Source organism: Pristis pectinata, chromosome 18, assembly GCF_009764475.1.
Source record: "Pristis pectinata isolate sPriPec2 chromosome 18, sPriPec2.1.pri, whole genome shotgun sequence".
Classification (NCBI taxonomy): Eukaryota; Metazoa; Chordata; class Chondrichthyes; order Rhinopristiformes; family Pristidae; genus Pristis; species Pristis pectinata.
The window spans coordinates 41,292,425-41,312,841 of NC_067422.1; positions in this window are offsets into that span (position 1 = coordinate 41,292,425).

Here is a 20,417-nt window from a genome sequence, read left to right on the forward strand (position 1 = left end):
TGTGTTTTAAATATGTATATATTGATTTCAGGAGGTGAGTTTCGAACATCCATCTGGGACAACAAAACACACAGCACAGTAATAACACACACAAAATGCACACCACACAGAATCACTGACACCCACTCACTCCCTCTATCTTCCTCTGTTGCAGCTAACTTGGCCGTGATTGGGGTAATGTTCCGCAGACGATGTGGTCTCTCCAGATGTATCACTGTCTACCTGCTGTCGATGGCGGTGACCGATATGCTGTTTATTATCACGGCCGTGACATTAAACCGCATTGTTCCATGACTTTCTCGTCCAGTTTCCTGACCATCGCTCCGGTATGCAATCTGAATCTCACGGCAGCTTACGCCATAAGAGATTGCTCTGTCTGGGTCATGGTGATGTTCACCTTTGACCGCTTTGTGGCCATCTGCTGCCAAAAATTGAAAACGAAATATTGCACGGAGCGAACAGTGGTTGTTCTGATCGGAATGGTTACTGCCCTGGGCTGTTTCAGAAATGGATTTAACTATTTTATACATGAACCTTCACATAAAACCGAACCCTCACCTTGCAAAATTAAGTTAGCATTTTATACCTTGCCTGGCTGGATAACACATGACTGGATCGATAACATTTTAACCCCTTTTTCTGCCATTTGTTCTAATTTTGCTCTTCAATTTCCTAACAGGCACATTTTAAGGGCCATTAGAATCCGCAGAAGACTCCAGCGTGGTTGGGACAGTGAGAGACAGAGCGACCCGGAGATGGACAGCCGCAGGAAGTCTATCGTCCTGCTGCTAAGATTCTCAGGTATCTTTATCCTCTTTTGGCTACTGGTACTGATGACTTTCTTCTACATTCGCACTTATTTTTTCGGGTTCCAATTTCAGTGACTCAATTTTCCCTTTCGAAGAAAGAGGGTACGCGCTTCAGTTCTTGTGTTCCTGCTGAACCCATCTATTTACGCAGGGGCATAGAGTAAGATCCGAGTCGAGATAAAGCTGGGGCTGAATTATCCACTGATTCCCATTCATAAATTACTGAAATAAACAATTTTTATTCTTCAGGAACAGTTTATGTTGCAAACCACCCTCATCTTTTTCTCTGTCATCTCACAGTTATACAGCATAGAAACAGGCCCTTAATCCAATCTCGTCTTTGCTGACCCAGTTGCCTTCCTGAGCCAGTCCCATTTGCCTGGATTTGGTCCACATCCCTCTCAACCTTTCCTGTTCACGTACTTGTCCCAAAGGTTCTTAAACATTGCAGTGGTTCCCACCTCTACCACTTCCTCTGGCAGCTCGTTCCATGCACTCACCGTCCTCTGTCTTCACTCGTGGGTCCACGCTACATTGTGATGGCACCTTGGTCTTCCTGCTTAATGTTCATCTCACCTGCTTAGTCATATCGTCACAGAGTTAAACATCACGTAAATGGGTGCTTGATGGTCGGCCCACCAACTCCATGCCTATTATCAAGCACCCATTTACACTAATCCCTATTTTATTCACCCCACATTCCCATCATCTCGTCCCAGATTCTACCACTCACCTACATACAGCAGCCAATTAACCTACGAACCTGCACGTCTTTGGGATGTGGGAGGAAACCCACGCGATCAAAGGGAGAATGTGCAAACTCCACACGGACTGGACCGGAGTTCATGGGTCTTTGAAGCTGTGAAGCAGTTGCACTACTTGCTGTTCGAACCTTGGTCTCTAGTACTGTGAGGCAGCAGCACTACCTGCTGTCCCACCGTGCTGCTCACTTGCAACAAGTTCGATGTATTACCAGTACAAATTGGGGCTGGTCTACTGGACATTCCAGAGGTCTGGTCACAAAGAGAGAGCTGAATACCCCGGAGTGTTTATTAGTGACACTGAGCAGTTGGCAGATTCACCAACAGGAAGGAGAAGGGTCGGTCTGATAACATTACGACATTAGGACACTGGCGAGAAAGGAAATTGAAGTATCAGTAGGTGGAATCATTTTAGGCAGTAATTGGAAAGGACAGAAGAAAGCTGTCAGTTCCCCTGTTGGACAGAGCAAGAAGACAATAGAGGCTTTAAACTAGGGTAAAGCAATCATCATGGGCTCATCGTCAACTGTCCATTTCCCTCCACAGATGCTGCTCCACCCACAGAATTCATGCAGCAGTTTGTGTGTTGCTCCACATTCCAGCATCTGCAGTCTCCTGTGTCTCTTGTGTTAACTCCTTGTTGGCTGGGAAACCAAATTGAATGTCGGCGGGACGGGTTCCTTGAACATTGTGTAGGAGGTACAATCGGAGGCAGGATGCTTAAAGATAAACAAAACTCAAAATAACGAAACTGCAGATGCTGGAAATCTGAACCAGAAGCAGAAATTCTGGAAACACACGGTCAGACAGCGTTTGTGGGAAGTGAAAGAGTACACGTTTAACATTAAAGGTCTCTGTGTCAGGACTGTGGGAGGGTGAGGATGGGTGCTTGACCGCATCCCACCGCAACCAATCCACGCGAGTCCTGCCCACACTACTGGAGGAAATTTAATGGTTAGCGTTAGGGTTACAGGGGGATATGCATCAAATGTGGGCAAATTTGATGAGTATAGATGGCCATGTTGGTGGGCATGGACGAGTAGGGCTACAGGGCCTGGTTCCCTGATCTCTGCCTCTCTGCCTCTCTGCCTCTCCTCCTGAGGGACAAGAGGTTGGAAAGGCCGCACGATGACTAAAAGTGGAGCAGACGGTATCCCCACTGAAGTTCAGAAAGTTGACGGTCCTAAATTGGACTCATATGACTTATCTCAACCAGAAGTGGCAGCAAGTCATCCTCAATGTTGAGGGAACAGCAAAGTCAGTGACTTCTATGTGTGTGCGTACAAGAAGTAGCAAATAAGATCTTGTTATAAATTAATTCATTTGATAGAAACATTTTTATAAACTTTGAAAATACCAGCCTTGTTTCCCAAGTGTTAACATTACAGTTTGATTCATTATCAACCACACCAACACAGTTTCCTTTGTTTCAAACAAACTGCTTTTCATACATTGAAGAAAGGCTTTCCTGGCCAAGGCAGATGGGACTGCAGTCAATGCAGTGTTAGATTACAACATCCCGGGTTATTGCTGTGTGTGTGTGAAGAGAAGTTCCCTTTAAGCCCTCATTTAAATCTCTCAACTCTTGCCGTGATATAATCTCTTTTTGATTTTGGTCTCCCCGCCATAAGGAAAAGATTTTGACTCTCCACCCGATCGATGCCTCTCATAATCTGATATCCTTCTGTCAGGCCACCCTTCAGCCACCTCCACTCCAAGAAAAACAAGCCCAACCTGTCCAGGATTTTGCCCGGAGTGTAGGACTTTAGTTCTGGGGAGAGATTGGAAACATGGGCAGATGTGTAGACAGAAGGTAACCAGGATGGGACCCAGGTGTGTGGACACAGCGGTTTGGGAATTGGGGCCAGGTGTGTGGAGTCTGGCTGGGAAAAGAGCCAGGTGTGCCGAAAACCCATAGATGGGAACGGGCCAGGTGTGCAGAGGGAATCGGAGCAAGTGTGTGAACAAGAGTCCGGCTGGGAACGGGGAGAGATGTGGGGACGGAATGCATTGGGAATGGGGCCGAGTGTGTGGCTGGGAGTGTGTGCAGGAATTCCCAGAGGGAGTAGGATGTGTGGGAGGGTGGGAGAGGTGCAGCAGTGGAGAGGAAACTCTAAGTCACAGAATGGATGGTGTCAGACAGTGAATGAGACTGTGTGTGTGCGTGTGTGTGTGTTTCATTACCTATCTCACACATATGCACGACCACACTGACTACAAACTGCTATCCTGAAAATTACCCGGTTTATTTCCACTCTCTGATTTTCTGTTCCTATCACTCACAAATCCCAGGAACCCAAATTTTTAATAAGAAAAAACCTGAAGTTACAGTGTCTACGTTTATCTACCCAGCCAACTGCAGCTTCAAAATATTCCAATAGATTTGGCAAACACAATTTCCATTTTTAAAATCTGTTTTGACTTTTCCCAATCATGTTTGGATTTTACACATGTCCTGCAGACCCAATTTGTAGCAGGAGGCTCCAGCATTTCCCCCTCACACTGATATCAGACTAACTGTGAACAACTTCTTTTTCCTTTCTCTATTTTCTTCAATAACAGAGATGCATCGGTCACCTTTCAGTCTGAAGAGACTGTTCTACAGTCTGTGGAAGGTTTAAAGAACATGGAACATAGAACAGAACATAGAACATTACAGCTCATTACAGGCCCTTCGGCCCATGATGTTGTGCTGACCTTTTAATCTACTCTAAGATCAATCTAACCCTTCCCTCCCATATACCCCTCCAATTTTCTATCATTCATATGCCCATCGAAAAGTCTCTTAAATGTCTCTTACGTACCTGTCCCCACAACCTGTGCCGGCAGTGCGTTCCACGCACCTACCACTCTCTGTGTGAAAAACTCTGACATCCCCCTATAGCTTCCTCCAATCAACTTACAATTACGCTCCCTCGTTTTCCCAGGGTGGAAATGGCTAACACGTCTCTGGCTATCCACTTGATCTACGCCTCTTATCATCTTGTACACATCTATCAGGTCACCTCTCATCGTCCTTCTCTCCAAAGAAAAAAACCTTAGCTCAATCAACCTATCCTCATAAGACATGCTCTCTAATCCAGGGAAAATCCTGGTAAATCTCCTCTGCACACTCTCTAAAAGCTTCCACATCCTTCCTATAATGAGGTGACCAGAAATCAACACAACACTTCAAGCGTGGTCTAACCAGGGTTTTATAGAGCTGCAACATTACCTCGCGGCTCTTAACAATCTGAAACATCGTCTCTGTAGAGATCTCTGGATATTGGCCATCAAGCCCAGCAGATTAATTGATGTTCTTGTCTTCACATTTCAAAAACCCACTTTCTTAAAATCCCTCACTCTGAAATCGATACGTGGTTCCCCACACTTTACAAAATGTTTTTTGTGTCTCCTATCATTGTAATAATTACAAAGCCTCTGCTTAATTTCTTGACTATTTCCATGTTCCTTTATAATTCTCCTATCTGCCTGTACGGGACCCACATTTACTGTTGCTGATATCTACATTTTACACACCTTTTGGACAATTTGTTTTCCTCACTCTGTGGTTCACTCTCATATTTTACGTTCTCTCTCCATCAATTCCCTCACACGTTTCCAGAATCCTCCCAATTCTCAAGGTCACTGCTGTTTTTAATCAATCAGTCCACCTTTCACTTCTGTTATTTCCGGTCACACTGTGTGTCCTTTCCCAATTTTTTTCCAAAGTGATATTTATTACATTATGAATCGTGTGGCTAGACGTCTGCCGATGCTGGTACACGGAGTCAGAACGGGAAATACAGAGGGGGAAAGTGAGTGAGGGGGAACAAAGAGTGCATGAGAGAGAGAGATGAAATGTGAAAAGCAACATAAGAGAATGGGACACAGAAGGAGAAAGAGCAGGTAGAAAGGTGCGATAAAGATGGAAGGAAGCAAACGTGAAGGAGACCAGCAGTCACAGATGAAGAGAAAGACACCGAGAGAGAAAGTAGAAGCAGAGAGAATATGACAGAGGGCATATCCCAAACAGAAAGATTTTTACAGACATGATGGAGAAGGAGAGAGAGAGAGAATGTGGACACACTAATGCACACACCCCTAACCCAGTCCCACCCACCCCCAAGACATTGCAGGCAGGCATAGAGGGGGAAAACACACTCTAAGTGAGACAGTATTGGAGAGTGAGGGAGAAACACACAGCAACAGAGAAATAGGAAATCCGACACTGGAAATGAACCCCCCCCCCCCCCACACACACATACACACACACACACACACACACACACACACACACACACACACACACACACACACACACACACACACACACGGCATAAAAAAGCAAAAAGGAGTAACAGATAAAGAGAGAGTGAGGCAATGAGTAATGAAAAGCCAGTGTGTGTGTCTGAGAGAGAGAGAACACGCTCTCACCAATGCACTGCTGCTTTGTACTTGAAGGGAAACAACTGAATGAATTTATAACTCAGACTGATATTAAGCTGGTCAGAGGTCGTGAAGTTTCTTTTAGTTTCCAAAGAAATTCATGGGTTTCATACTAAATTCACTCTTTAACCAAAGCAACATCTTATATGATGATGAATCCTTTAAGCTGTGCCACGGACTCAGTGAAAGTCCCTTTAAGATAGAGAGAGTGTGTGTATGTGTGTGTGGGGCATGCTTACGTCAATAGCAGTAAAAGGACGTAATGACGTTGTTGAAGAAGTTAGAAGAAGAAGAAGGAGAGAGAGAGAGAGAAGGGAGAAAGACACCAGCCTGCTTGTTTTCTCTACCGATGGATGAGAAACAATAACTGTGTTTGCTACTGAAACCCATGTATGGAAGTTGGAAGTAATCTGGTGGAGTTCACTTTGTTGCTGACCTGTAGAAGGAAACAGGTATTTGTGTGTGGACGACCACAGTTCGTATGTTTTCGGGGTGAGGAAGTCACTACCGAGTAAACACTGAAGTGTCGTTTGGGTTCCATCAAGGAACATTTGGATTTCATATGTACTCTCTCTATGTTTTTCTACATCTACATCTTATCTTCAGACGACGGTGGTTGTTGAAGAAGCCCTTGCTCATGTTTCACCTTATGGCTTGCGGAACTAAACTTTAAGAACCATTCCGGAACTGGGAGTTTTGGACTTTGTCACACACACACACGACGAGTTTAGTTTTGGGGTTAACGTTCGAGGTTTAACATTTTTGAATTCTAACATACTAACATTTTTACTTTTATTTTACGTATTATCATAAGTAGTGATTAATAAAATAGTTTTTAACACTAAATCATGCTCAGTGTGTTTCTTTTGTTGCTGGTTCGTGACAAAATTGGGGGCTCGTCCGGGATAGTTCCCAAGGTTAACGAGATTCGTCCGGGATCCAATCCAAAGATTAACGAGTGTCGTCTGGGATCGTTCCCCAGATTGACAAGATTTGTTCGGGATTCAATCCAAAGATTTTTGAGGGAGGTCTGATAAATTCTTTTTAATTGGCTTGTGTGTGTGGAAACCAGCAGCAATGGATATTAAGGCATTTTTGGAGTCACCAACCCAAAAGGGATTGGAGGTGGCGAAAAAGGATGATCTGATAAAGATTGCTACATGGCTAAACCTTACAGAAGTAAAGCAGTCTATGAGAAAGGCTGATAGCTGGCCATTATGTGGAAAAGAAGGTGTTTGAGAAGGAAGTGTTAAAACAGTTTCCTGGCAGTGAAATAGCAATTTCTGAGGCACAGGTGCAGCTGGCAAAGATAGAGGCTGAACGAGAGCAAACCCAGTTAAAGATAGAGGCTGAAAAAGAACAAACCCAGTTAAAGATAGAGGCTGAACGAGAACGAAGGAAATTAGAAGCTGAACGAGAACAAAGGAAATTAGACGCTGAACGAGATAAATTAGAGGCCGAACAAAATATAACTCAGATGAAGTTAGAGGCTGAACGGGAACGGGAACTAATTCGGTTAAAGGTTGAGGCAGAGGAGAAGGAAAAACAGAGGCAGCATGAGTTACAAATGAAGCGTAGGAGTTCGGAATTTGATTCTGATGATGGTTTTTCAGCCAGCAGGGAGGTTCGATTAGTCCCTCCTTTTGAAGAAGATCAGGTTGATCAGTATTTCCAACATTTTGAAAAGGTTGCTGTGAGTTCAAACTGGCCAAGGAAAGGATGGGCTCTTATGGTACAGAGTGTGATTAAAGGTAAAGCTCAAAAAGCATATTCTGCTTTGTCTGCTGAGGATGCAGCTGATTATACCAGGGTAAAACAAGCTATTTTGAAGGCCTATGAATTGGTACCTGAAGCTTACAGACAAAAATTCAGAGACTTGAGGAAATCTGCAGATCAGACATATGGAATTTGCCAATGGAAAGAGAATATGTTTTGAAAGATGGTGCCTGGCTAAAAATGTAGATGGGGATTTTGATAAATTGAAAGAATTGATACTGGTGGAGGACTTTAAAAGATGTGTTCCAGCTGAATTAACAACATATTTAAATGAAAAGGCAGTGGAAACTTTACAAGGAACTGCTAGGTTGGCAGATGATTATGCTTTAACCCATAAATCCAAATGGGGACAAGCTAAAACCTTTCAAAAGAGTTACAAAGACAATCCAGGTAAACCGGAGATTAAATTGGGAGGTAATCAAAAAGGAAAGGATGAAAAGAAACCATGGCTGGAGAAACCTGTTGAGCGTACTTGTTATTACTGTAGGAAACCTGACCAAGTGATATCTAATTGTGCCCTTTTGAAGAAAAAGAAGGAAGCTGTGCCCAATGCTTGCTTTAAGGCAATTAAAAATCAAAAAGGTTTAGGAGATGCTGTTAAAGATCAGTCCTTGCAAGAGGTAAAAGCGGAAAACTTGGAGGAGGTGAGAAAAGAATTCCGTTCGTATGTATCAGAGGGTTTTGTTTCACTGAATGATGAGTCACCCCAGGTGCCAGTGAAAATTCTTAGAGATACTGGGTCTAGTCAATCTCTCTTGTTGGACAGTGTTTTAAATTTTGGAGAAGAAAGTGACACTGGTGAAGTAAATCTAGTACGAGGCGTTACAGGTGAGACCATGTCTGTCTCTTTTCACAGGGTGATTTTAAAGTCAAAGTTCGTAGAAGGACCAGTCGAGATAGGGATAAGACCTAGTTTGCCAGTGGAAGGAGTTTCTTTGTTATTGGGAAATGACCTTGCAGATGGAGAAATTGTTCCTGTGGTACGGTTAACGACCAAACCAAGGATTGATGAGTCTGAGAATGATCCAGATGTTTACCCATCATGTGCGGTGACTCGAGCTAGAGCTAGAGAATTAGCCAAGACAGACAGTCCGATGCAATCTGATGTAGTTCCTTGTGACAGTCCTAAACAGGAAGAAAATTATGATGCCTTATCTGAGACTTTTCTGTCTTCACTGGAGGATTAACATCCTTATAATGAGCCTGAATTTAAAGATTTGTCTTTGTCGAGGAAGGATTTTATGGTGGAACAGACAAAGGACCCTGAGTTGACAGAATTGAAAGAAAAAGCTCTCTCATGTGAGGAGATTGAAAAAGTGCTAATTGGATATTATGTCAAAAATGGAGTGTTAATGAGGAAATGGAGACCTCCTCATGTTCCTGTTACTGAGGAATGGGAAGTTATTCATCAGGTTGTTGTTCCAAAAGTTTATAGGGTTGAGATTTTAAACCTAGCCCATAGTATGCCTTTGGGTGGTCATTTTGGTGTGAATAAAACTGTAGGGAAGATCGTGAAACAATTCCATTGGCCTGGTTTGAGAAAAGATGTGGTGATGTTTTGTCGAACCTGTCACACATGTCAGATGTTAGGTAAACCAAATCAAAAACCCCCTGTGGCTCCATTGAAACCAATTCCTGCTTTTGGTGAACCCTTTTCGAAGGTGATTGTGGACTGTGTTGGCCCCTTACCAAAGTCCAAGACTGGAAATCAGTATTTGTTAACGATCATGTGTGCCACTTCTAGATTTCCAGAGGCAATACCCCTTAGAAATATTAAGGCCAAGACGGTGTCAAAGGCTCTTGTAAAATTTTTTACCTTGTTTGGTTTGCCAAAAGAAATCCAATCTGATCAAGGTAGTAATTTAATGTCAAAAACTTTTCAACAAATAGTTTATGAGCTGGGAGCAAAGCAGATTGTATCATCTGCATATCACTCAGAATCTCAAGGAGCTCTGGAGAGATTTCATTCTACTCTCAAAAATATGCTGAAGACTTATTGCTTTGAAAACACAAAGGATTGGGACGAAGGTATCCATTTACTTTTGTTTGCCGTTAGAGAATCAATCCAGGAGTCAATAGGATTTAGTCCGTTTGAGCTTGTATTTGGACATAGGGTGAGAGGACCTTTGGAGTTGTTAAGAGAGCAATGGGTTAATGAGGAAGTGCACTTGAGTCTGTTGGACTATGTCCAAAAATTTAAAACTCGGTTGGAGAGAGTCTGCCAGCTAGCGAGAGAGAATTTGAAAAGTAGCCAGATAAGAATGAAGACATATTTTGATAGACGTGCTCGGCCTAGGACATTCGCAGTGGGGCAAAAGGTGTTGGTATTTTTTCCCTAGCCAAAATAATCCCTTGCAATCTCGTTTTTCTGGACCCTATGTTATTGAATCTCGAGTGACTGATTTAACATATATAAACAAAACACCAGATAGACGCAAGAAAACACAACTCTGTCATGTAAACATGCTAAAACCTTATTATGAGAGGGATTCAGTTGTGGCCTTGGTGGATGATGTAAAGGTTGTTTCTAGAATGCCTGATGTTGATGTTGAGGAAGGCCAATTTTGACCAAATATTGTTCCATCGAAACTAAAAAACCAAAATATCCTGGAGAACCTTGAAACGAAGTTGGACCATTTACAAGTTTCACAAAAACAACAGATGAGAGAATTAATTTTAAAATTTAAAAATCTGTTCCCAGATGTTCCAAACAGAACATCGATAATTACCCATGATGTTGATGTTGGGGATGCAAAACCAATCAAACAACACCCATATCGAATGAATGTGGAAAAAAGTAAACTTGTTGATCAGGAAATAAAATACATGTTGGAAAATGATATTATTAGACATTCAACTTCAAATTGGAGTTCGCCCTGTGTTATTGTACCTAAACCTGATGGAACTGTTAGATTTTGCACAGATTACAGGTAAGTGAATGCTGTAACAAAGTCAGATGCTTACCCTATTCGTAGGGTGGATGATTGCATAGATAGAGTGGGAAAGGCAAAATTTCTTACAATGATTGACCTATTAAAAGGGTACTGGTGTGTTCCATTAACAGATAGAGGAAAAGAGATTTCAGCCTTTGTAACCCCTTCGGGATTGTATGAATACAATGTTTTGCCATTTGGAATGAAAAATGCTCCGGCAACATTTCAAAGAATGATTAATTCAGTGATTCATGGGTTATAACATACAGATGCCTACATTGACGACTTAGTGACTGGGAATGATACTTGGGAAGATCACATCTCTGCGTTAGAAAGGTTGTCGGAAAGACCTTCCAAGGCTAACCTTACAGTTAACTTGGCTAAAAGTGAATTTGGCCATGCCACTGTGACGTATCTTGGTTATGTTGTAGGTCAAGGCAAGCAAGCTCCTGTTCAGGCAAAAGTTGAAGCAATATCTGAGTTCCCTATTCCCACAGGTATGAGGACTGTTAGAAGATTTTTGGGAATGGTTGGATATTATCGAAAATTTTGTAAAAATTTTGCTGATATTGCTCTTCCCCTAACTAATCTTCTGAAGAAGGGAGTAAAGTTTGTTTGGACAGATTCTTGTCAAGAAGCATTTGAGAAGCTGAAAGCCATTTTATGCTACCATCCTGTGCTCAAAACACCTGACTTGGAAAAGCCATTTTCATTAGCAGTAGATGCCAGTGATGAAGCTGCAGGAGCTGTGTTGTTGCAGAAGGGTGACCTTGATGATATTGACCATCCTGTAGCTTACTTTTCAAAGAAATTTAATGGGCATCAAAAGAATTATTCCACCATAGAGAAAGAATTACTGTCGCTTGTTTTAGCCTTGTAACATTTCAGTGTATATGTTTGCACCGCTCAGAAACCATTGACTGTGTATACAGATCATAACCCATTGGTGTTTCTGAGCCGAGTCAAAAACAAGAACAGAAGGCTGTTAAACTGGAGTTTAATTTTGCAAGAGTTTGGTCTCATGATAACTCACATTAAAGGCAAAGATAATGTGATTGCTGATTGTCTATTTCCCGATGTTAAATGGGAAACATGTATCTGTACTATTCTGATAGTCTGTAGTTGTGTAGCATGATAATTATTAACATTACTAACTGTATGCGCGGTTAAAACTTTCTTGGGAAAATTGTTTTTAGGTGGGAGGTTTTACTGACTCAGTGAAAGTCCCTTTAAGATAGAGAGTGTGTGTGTATGTGTGTGTGGGGCATGCTTACGTCAATAGAAGATAAAGGACGTAATGACGTTGTTGAAGAAGTTAGATGAAGAAGAAGGAGAGAGAGAGAGAGAAGGGAGAGAGACACCAGCCTGCTTGTTTTCTCTACCGATGGATGAGAAACAATAACTGTGTTTGCTACTGAAACCCATGTATGGAAGTTGGAAGTAATCCGGTGGAGTTCACTTTGTTGCTGACCTGTAGAAGGAAACAGGTATTTGTGTGTGGACGACCACGGTTCGGATGTTTTCGGGGTGAGGAAGTCACTACCGAGTAAACACTGAAGTGTCATTTGGGTTCCATCAAGGAACATTTGGATTTCATATGTACTCTCTCTATGTTTTTCTACATCTACATCTTATCTTCAGACGACGGTGGTTGTTGAAGAAGCCCTTGCTCATGTTTCACCTTATGGCTTGCGGAACTAAACTTTAAGAACCATTCCGGAACTGGGAGTTTTGGACTTTGTCACACACACACACGACGAGTTTAGTTTTGGGGTTAACGTTCGAGGTTTAACATTCTTGAATTCTAACATACTAACATTTTTACTTTTATTTTACGTATTATCATAAGTAGTGATTAATAAAATAGTTTTTAACACTAAATCATGCTCAGTGTGTTTCTTTTGTTGCTGGTTCGTGACAATTGCATCACAAAATAAGCAGTTTAAAACCCATCCTGCACTTACTGGACCTCAGTTCCACTATTTAAATATGTTTATGTTGTTTTATAAACATCCTACATCCTGTTTTAAACTCCTTAATGTAAAGTTAATGCCCAATATTGTTTGAAACTGTTCATACAAGTGCCTTAAGAAAACAGTTTCTTCTATTATAGTTGGGTGTTTACCATCAGAATGAGAAAGGATGAGAAATATGTATCAAAACCGTTAAAGATTAAAAGTTGTAAAGAAGAAACTATGCTGTTAATTGTGATTAAATGCACTGTAAAGAAATAAAATATAAAGGAAATATATTATTCAATTCAAATTGTGCAATCAATAGGAGAAACGAATTGAAGGTTTTTAATGATACTGGTGGAATAGCAAAGGGGTAAAAATCTACAATTGACAGAAAGCAACAATACCAGTAAACACAGCAGTGATACAATATTTCACAACATTTTGCAGATTGAGAATTAACACCAATACTTTACCAAGAACGCCTATGACTGCAATGATGGAATAGCAGATATCCAACCCCAAGATTTGTGGAGCTGCATGCATTGCTGTTGAAACCTTTAATCATGCAATTCACTGCATTCACAGTCTGTTATATTTATACCTGACATCAAAGGCATCATTGTTTTATGCTATTTACATTAATTGAAATAAGCAGCCTCAAGCTCCTGATGCCAATCATTGTTTAGATGAATAAATGTGTAGGATGTGTCATTTCAACAAAAGTCTGAAAAGGTGGCTGCAGTTGGTGAAAGCTACCTGCAGCCTATTGAACACAGCAATATGGAACAAGAAGGTTGTGGCATTAAAAATGAACAGACACATTGGATATAGTTTGTGGAATGATCGGAGTCAAGTCGAGTTTATTGTCATGTGCACAACTACAGTACATGTATACACCGGTGCAATTAAAAAAGCTTACTTACAGCAGCATCACAGGCACATCACATCATATATGCAGCATTCTCAAGAAACACAGAACTTAAACACAATTTTTGCAAGAAAGAACACAATTAGAACAAACAAAAAGTTCATTTTGGGTCAAATGATGTTGGGGTCCTTGTGTTAGTAAACTCTGGTGATTAGGGTTGTGCCTGTTGGTTCAAGAACCGAATGGTTGAAGGGAAAACAGCTGTTCTTGAACCTCGTGTTGTGGGACCTCAGGCTTTTGTACTGTTGAGTGAATAAATTTAAACTCCTCAGAACAGATATCTGGAATAAGCCCAGGAGAGAGGACGAGGTGACAGAATAGATGTCTCTGTTTTTACCAGGTGGTGGAAGTCGTGGAGGCTGTCGTTTCCCGAGTTAACTCTCCCTGCATTGAAGTACTTGGAAGTGGACATATTAAAGGCTGTCTCTTTCGCACCCTTCTCTTCTGAGCAGCAGTACCAGTCCCAGTGCCAGAGACCTGGTTACTGCAGGTAGGCCCCTGCAGGTCATCCCCCACAACTGCCTCCAAGGCAGAAAACCTGTTACTGAGGAGAACTGCCTCCGGGGTTCCCTGCTCTGTTTGCCTGTATGACTTCTTCTTCCTCTTCCCTCCTCTGACAGTCACCATTCTATCTGCATCCTGAACCTCAGATGTACCTGCTTTAAGGGGGGGGGGGGGGTGGTGACTGTCACCTGATGGGCCGTATCTACATAACTCCCTCCCTCCCTTATGCTGCGCAGTGTTTGTAGCTGCGACTCCAGTTCATCAACTCTGAGCCGGTTCATCCAGCCTCAAGCACTTACTGCAGATGTGGCCATCTTGGACCGCAGCAAGGCCCACGAGTTCCCACATCAAACAACTGCAGCATATGACCATATCCTCCATCTGACTACCTTCTTTTACCCCTTAGTTAATCCCACCTACAAATCTATAATAGATAACAGGTAAACCTACTTACCAGCTACTTACCCTCCTTGCCCCTTCACGCCGAAGCCCCTTGAGCCAAAGCACGACCACTCTGATGCCTCTCACTCAACTGCCCTCTCCGACACTGCCCTCTCGATTGGCGGTTTGCTTTTATAAGCTGACCGCCCCGCGCCTGCGCAGTCCAGCCCCCACTCCACGAGTTAGAAAAAACTTTTAAAACACTTACAAAAGCAAGCCAACAAAAATCTAACCCTTACACTTAAAACCCTAACAAAAACTAATCCTTACACTTAAAACCCTAATAAAAGTGATAAACAGAAAATAAACTAAGCTGCTCCGAAGTCATCTGCACCGAAGCCCTTGAGTCCTCCCCTGAGTATTCCTCACATGCACCATGTTTGCACTCTGCGTAATCCATGGCAGGTTTATAAACTCTCTGACCCACTGACATTCCCATTTCCCAGTTACTCTCGCCTCCCGAGTTGCTGCCTCATTTCTCCCTCACATTCCGATATCTCTCCTCGTTACTGCCATTCCCACTGCTCCCCCACGTACCATCCCGCACCGCCTGGGCCATACTGTCCCATAGATTCCTTGGGCATTTGGCTTTAACTAACACATGTGTATCTTTGGGCACATCTGGTGAATTTCAATCATTTCCCTGTGATGTCGCCAGAATTCTACATTCCCACACGCATCTTTAAGTGAGGGCGGCTCAGACAAAATTCTTTGATTCTGCCGGGGTGAAGTGTTTGTGAATTGTAGTAATCAGTGTCGGGGGCCGGCTGGGTCATCAGGATTCTGGGTCTCTTTTGTCTGACCTTGAAAGGTGCCATCCTGATAGGCAAGGCTGGGGACAACCTCTCCTGTATGCTGGTGTTGACCCGATTTTAAGTTCCCACTTCTGTTTTCTGCAAAGTAACACAGTGCCTCCAGGTTTATTCAGTTAAAACGCGTTTATTAGCAGTATACTGCCAGGGACGGGTCTCTTCAGCACTCTTTGAGAGTCGCTTTCCGAGATCTCCCCGTACAAAGGAGCAGACAGAAATTTATACAAACTCCATGATTCTCGGTCTCTCTTTGCATCCCGTCTAAGACTTCACTGTACCTGTCCTCTTGCTTCTCCTGCCTCTTGCTGTGCCTGACACTGATTTCTCTCTTGCAAGCATTTCTATGCTAATTCCCACATTAAGCAAAAGACAAGAGAAGGACAAAAATAAAACAGAACAGACTTAAACCCCGAGCGGATGTCCTCTGCAATATTCCACTTCTATGCCATGGAGATCAGGCTGCCAACTGCATTCTGTTTCACATAAAACTTTGTTACCCCAAAGTTTCAAACTTATTCTTGACACACACGAACAAATGCCTTGCTCTATGGTCTCCTGAACGAGTATATACGCACACTTCTGGTGTCCCGAACGGTCAGTGACCACCTTTCACAACTTGTGGCCCAGTTTCACCAACTACCCAATACTATCTGATAACTGGTCCCTTGCACAAACACACAGAACACATTTATATCTCCCAGATGAGCTCTCCGCTGTGTTCTTTAATACTTCGTGATCCCCTGGTCGTTGACCCGAACAGATCCAAGGATGGGTACCACACCTAAAAGTACAGAACCCCTCAGACTGCTGAGGTGGAGTCACATGGTGGGTCACAAACGTATCTCGGATGATCCCCCATATGTAGTGACTGACTGAACTGAGTCACGTGGAAGTCCTTATTCACACAGCAGATCTTCTGGAGAGAGAATCTCACTCTCCTGACACAACTTTTTACACTATTTAAACAGAACGATAACAATAAATGATTTACAGAGGTTTCAATGGCTATAATCACTTCACTTTAACATAGAACATAGAACGTTACAGCACCGTACAGGCCCTTCGGGCCACGATGTTGTGCTGACATTTTATCCTGCTCAAAGATCTATCTAACCCTTCCCTCCCACATAGCCATTCATTTTCTATCATTCGTGCGTCTATATAAGGCTCTTAAATGTCCCTAATGTATCTGCCCCCACAACCTCTGCCGGCAGTGCGTTCCACGCATTCACCACTCTCTGTGTGAAAAACCTCTCTCTAATATCCCCCTTATACCAATCACCTTAAAATTATGCCCCCTTGTGTTAGCCATTGTCACCCTGGCAAAAAGTCTCTGACTGCCCAGTCGACCTATGCCTCTTATCATCTTGTATTAAGTCACCTCTCATCCTCCCTTGCTCCAAAGAGAAAAGCCCTAGTTTGCTCAACCTATCCTCATAAGACATGGTCTCCAATCCAGGATACATCCTGGTAAATCTCCTTTGCACATCGTTCCTATAACAAGGTGACCAGAACTGAACACAATACTCCATGTGTGGTCTAACCACAGTTTTAGAGAACTTCAACATTACGTCACGGCTCTTGACCTCAGTACCCCAACTAATGAAGGCCAACACACCATACGCCTTCTTCACAACCCTATTTACTTGCGTGGTAACCTTGAGGAATCTATGGACGTGGACCCCAAGATCCCTCTGTTCCTCCACACTGCTAAGAGTCCTGCCATTAACTTTATATTCTGCCTTCCGATTCGAAGTTCCAAAGTGTGTCACTTCACACTTTTCCGGGTTGAGCTCCATCTGCCACTTCTCAGCCCAGCTTGATCAATGTCCTATTGTAATCAACAGCAAACTTCTATACAATACACAACACCAGCAACCTTTGTGTCATCTGCAAATTTACCAACCCACCCTTCCACATCCTCATCCAAGTTATTTATGAAAATCACAAAGAGCAGGGGTCCCAGAACTGATCTCTGCAGAACACCACTGGTCACTAACCTCCAGGCAGAAGATGCTCCATCTCTCATCACACTCTGTCTTCTATGGGCAAGCCAGTTCTAAATTCACACAGCCAAATATCCCTGGATCCCATTCCTCCTGACTTTCTGAATGAGCCTTCCATGAGGAACCTTAATAAACGCCTTACTAAAATCCATGTACACCACATCCACTGCTCGACCTTCATCAATGTGCTTTGTCACATCCTGAAGGAATTCAATCAGGCTCGTGAGGCACACCTGCCCCTCACAAAGCCATGCTGTCTGTCCCTAATCGGCCTATGCTTCTCCAAATGCCCATAAATACTGTCGCTAAGAATCTCCTCCAGCAATTTTCCCACCACTGAAGTAAGATTCACTGTCCTATAATTCCCAGGGTTGTACCTACTCCCTTCCTTAAACAAAGGAACAGCATTTGCCACCCTCCAATCACCTGGCACTGGTCCTGTGGACAGTGAGGACACAAATATCGTCTCCAAAGGCACATTACTCTCTTCTCTCACTTCCTGTAACAACCTTGGGTATATCCCATCCGGCCCCAGTGACATATCTATCCAAATGTTTTCAGGAGTTCCAGCACATCCTCTTTCTTCTCATTGACGTGCCCTAGCGTATCAACCTGTGGTACGCCATCCTCACAAATGTCAAGGTGAGGATTCACTGGTGAATACTGAAACAAAGTATTCATTAAGGCCCTCCCCTATCTCTTCCAATACAGGCACATGTTTCCTCTTTTATCCCTGATCGGTCCTACCCTCATACTAGTCATTCTGTAATGCTTCAGATACATGTAGAATGCCTTGAGGTTTTCCTTAATCCTACTCGCCAAGGCCTTCTCATACTCCCTTCTAGCTCTCCTAAGTCCATTCTTAAGCTCCCTCCTGGCTACCTTATAACATTCCGGAGCCCTGGCTGATCCATGCTTTCTAAATCTTAGGGAAACTTCTTTCTTCGTCTTGACAAGATATTCTACATCTCTTGTCAAGCATGGTTCCTTGAATCTACCATCCTTATCCTGCCTCAATGGGACAAACGTATCCAGAACTCCATGCAAGTACTCCCAAGCAACCTGCACATTTCTGTTGTGCACTTCCCCAAGAACATTTGTTCCCAATTTATGTTCCCAAGTTCCTGACTAATGGCATCACAATTCCCCTTCTCCGAATTAAATACTTTCCCATATCGTCTGCTCCTATCCCTCTCCAAGGCTGTGGAGGTCAAGGGGTTATGGTCACCATTCCCAAAATGCTCTCCCACAGAGATATCTGAAACCTTATCAGGGTCATTGCCTAGTACCTGGACCAGAATGGCCTCTCCTCAGGTCGGCCTGTCCGCATAATGTGTCAGGAATCCTTCCTGGACACACCTAAAAAAAACTCCGCCTCATCTATACCCTTTACAGCAATCAATATTAGGGAAGTTGAAATCACCCAGCACAACAACCCTGTTATTTTTGCACCTCTCCAAAATCTGCCTCCCGATCTGCTCCTCAGTGTCTCTGCTACTGGGGGATGGGGGGGGGGGGTGTCTGTAGAATACTCCCAATAGAGTGATCGCTCCCTTTCTGTTTCTGACTTCCACCCACACTGACTCAGTGGACGATTCCTCCAGGACATCCTCCCTTTCTACAGCTGTGACACTGTCCCCGATCAGCAAAGCCACTCCCCCACCGCTTTGACCTTGTCCCTATCCCTTCTGAAACATCTGAATGCCGGAACATCCAGCAGCCATTCCTGCCCTTGCGACAGCCAAGTCTCTGTAATCGCCACCATGTCATAGTTCCACGTACTTACCCATGCTCTAAGTTCATCAGCCTTGTTCCTGATACTTCTCGTATTAAAGCCCATCCAACTAACTGCAATGTTGCCCTTTCGAATGCCTATCCTTCCTCACAGTCTTTCTACACTCTGCATCTACTTGTACACCAAATGCACCAACCTCTGACCTGTAACTCAGATTCCTATTCCCCTGCCAAACGAGTTTGAACCCTCCCCAACAGCTCGAGCAAACCTGCCCGCTAGAATATTGGTCTCACTCCAGTTCAGGTGTAAGCCGTCCCTTTTGTACAGGTCGTACCTTCCCCAGAAGAGATCCCAAAGATGCACAAATCTGAACCCTGCCCCCTGCACCAACTTCTCAGCCACGCATTCATTTGCCAGGTCATCCTATCCTCACCCTCACCGGCGCACCGCATAGGCACCAACTCAGAGTAAACTGCCCCTGAGTTCTTGCTGTTCAGCTTCCCACCCAGCTCCCTATGTTCCCTTTCAGGACCTCATCACTCTTCCTGCCAATGTCGTTGGTACCAACATGTACCACGACCTCTGGCTGTTCAGTCTCCCCCTTCAGAATGCTGTGGATCCGAGATGTCCCTGACTCCAGCACCCAGGAGGCAACATTCCATCCAGGAGTCTTTCACGTCCACAGAATGTCCTGTCTGTCCCCCTTACTGCTGAATCCCCTATCACCACAGCTCTCCCCTTCTTCCCCCTTCCATTCTGAGCCACACAACCAGGCTCAGTGCCATAGACCTGGTCACCGCAGCTTTCCCCTGGTAGGTCCCCTCCCCAACAGTATCCCAAGCGGTATACTGTACCTGTTATTCAGGGGAACAGCCACAGGGGCACTCGTCACTATCTGCCTATTCCATTCCTTCTCCTGACAGTCACTCAGCTACCTGCCTCCCGCAGCTTAGGAGTAACTGCCTCCCTGGTGTTGGTAAACTGTGCCAGTTGGTTCAAGGAGTGAAAGGTTGAAGGGAAGTAGCTGTTCTTGAACCTGGTGGTGTGGAACTTCAGGCTTCTGTACCTTCTTCCCGATGACAGCGGGGGGAAGATGGCAGGGCACGGATGGTGAGGATCTCTGATGATGGACGTTGCCTTCTTGAGGCAGCGCCTCCTGTAGATACTCCCGATGGTGGGGAGGGAAGTGCCCATGATGTATTACTCTCTGCAGAGTTCACTAATCTCGGCCGTTCCTCATGTAGATCCTACCAATGGTTGTGTTATCAGACAAAACCTGCTCCTTCCTATTGGTGACTCTGCCAACCACTCTATAACATCAATAAA